Genomic DNA, 2,500 nt, shown 5'->3' on the forward strand with positions numbered 1-2,500 from the left:
CCAGGATGCTCGTGAGGGAGAAGCCACGCGGATGAGGCCGTGCCTTCCCTGTGGTGGCCGCGCGCTACTGGACCGAGAGTAATAAAGCCCTCAATATCAACCACATGACCCTGGGCGTAACCAGCACAAATGTGAGCCCAAGCGGACGCTGACTGATGACATTACCCCCCCGGCCGGCAGCAAGCCAGACATGATGGCCCCTTCCCCGCGAACGGTTGGAAGCCATACCCCCTTCGTGATGCTCACAAGTCTAGAAATGAGCCACACAACGAAAATCCCACCAGCGTGCCACAAAAATCCACATAACAGATTCACATTTTTTCCCACCGGGTCAGTCGGCCGGAACCGACGGCGGCCACCACCATGCCGCCGCCCACAACGGGTGACACCAACCCAAGTTGGTGGATCACCCATGTGTGGGCGTTTTGACTTGCCCCACCACAAAGCAAGCCAAAACAGGGGGGAATGAAGGGACCGCACCAGAATTTTCCATGGTGCAAGAGCTGGCTGCATTGAGGAACACCCCCCCCCCTATAATAGCTAAATATGCAAAAGCCACTTTTGTACAAGTAGATACACTTTTTTTGAGTAGACATAAGTTCTGTTTTGGGACCTAGAGAACGAATTTTCACGAGATTTTTTGCAGGGATCCTCATAAAAATGGTACAACATTGCCTGCAAAAAATTAGAATTTTTCGACATGGGGAAGTATTTTTTTTATTTTTCCAAAGACCCGAAATGTGGAAAATCGGGAAAAATGGAAAAACGTATCTAGACACCGTATTTTTGCGTGATTTTTTCCAGTCCATCCCATAATAATATCAAGAAGGTGCCCACCAAGTTTCGTTAGGATTGGCCAAGGTTTCGAATTTTCATGAATTTTTTTCAAAACCCTCTATTTTCCAACATTTCAAAAATTCAAAACCACATCAAGATGGCTTGGTTTTGATACCAAACTTTCTAGACCTCATTCTGCATGCATTTGTGACACTTTCCAACCAACAAAACTCAAAAACCACCACTTTGAAAATTTCATGATTCTTGGCACACCACCAAGTCACAAAATCAAGCCAAAACACCAAAATCTTGGAACTTGGCTATGCACCAACCATGCCAAGATCAATTCCTTTTGATCCCAAACTTCTCCCACATCACTTTGAAGGCATTTGTGAGGATTGAGTCCAGCCACTTTTCCAAAACCATGATTTTCGTTTTTCACCAAAATCACCACCAAGTCACAAAATCAAGCCAAAAATCCAAAATCATGGAACTTGGCTATGCACCAACCATGCCAAGATCAATTCCTTTTGATCCCAAACTTCTCCCACATCACTTTGAAGGCATTTGTAAGGATTGAGTCCAGCCACTTTTCCAAAACCAACATTTTCGTTTTTCACCAAAATCACCACCAAGTCACAAAATCAAGCCAAAAATCCAAAATCATGGAACTTGGCTATGCACCAACCATGTCAAGATCAATTCCTTTTGATCCCAAACTTCTCCCACATCACTTTGAAGGCATTTGTGAGGATTGAGTCCAGCCAGTTTTCCAAAACCATGATTTTCGTTTTTCACCAAAATCACCACCAAGCCACAAAATCAAGCCAAAACACCAAAATCATGAACTTGGCTATGCACCAACCATGTCAAGATCAATTCCTTTTGATCCCAAACTTCTCCCACATCACTTTGAAGGCATTTGTGAGGATTGAGTCCAGCCACTTTTCCAAAACCATGATTTTCGTTTTTCACCAAAATCACCACCAAGCCACAAAATCAAGCCAAAACACCAAAATCATGAACTTGGCTATGCACCAACCATGTCAAGATCAATTCCTTTTGCTCCCAAACTTCTCCCACATCACTTTGGAGGCATTTGTGAGGATTGAGTCCAGCCACTTTTCCAAAACCATGATTTTCGTTTTTCACCAAAATCACCACCAAGTCACAAAATCAAGCCAAAAATCCAAAATCATGGAACTTGGCTATGCACCAACCATGCCAAGATCAATTCCTTTTGATCCCAAACTTCTCCCACATCACTTTGGAGGCATTTGTGAGGATTGAGTCCAGCCACTTTTCCAAAACCATGATTTTCGTTTTTCACCAAAATCACCACCAAGTCACAAAATCAAGCCAAAAATCCAAAATCATGAACTTGGCTATGCACCAACCATGTCAAGATCAATTCCTTTTGATCCCAAACTTCTCCCACATCACTTTGGAGGCATTTGTGAGGATTGAGTCCAGCCAGTTTTCCAAAACCATGATTTTCGTTTTTCACCAAAATCACCACCAAGTCACAAAATCAAGCCAAAAATCCAAAATCATGGAACTTGGCTATGCACCAACCATGTCAAAATCAATTCCTTTTGATCCCAAACTTCTCCCACATCACTTTGAAGGCATTTGTGAGGATTGAGTCCAGCCACTTTTCCAAAACCATGATTTTCGTTTTTCACCAAAATCACCACCAAGTCACAAAATCAAGCCAAAACAC

Source organism: Phaseolus vulgaris, chromosome 10, assembly GCF_051622355.1.
Source record: "Phaseolus vulgaris cultivar YP4 chromosome 10, ASM5162235v1, whole genome shotgun sequence".
In the NCBI taxonomy this organism is placed as follows: Eukaryota; Viridiplantae; Streptophyta; class Magnoliopsida; order Fabales; family Fabaceae; genus Phaseolus; species Phaseolus vulgaris.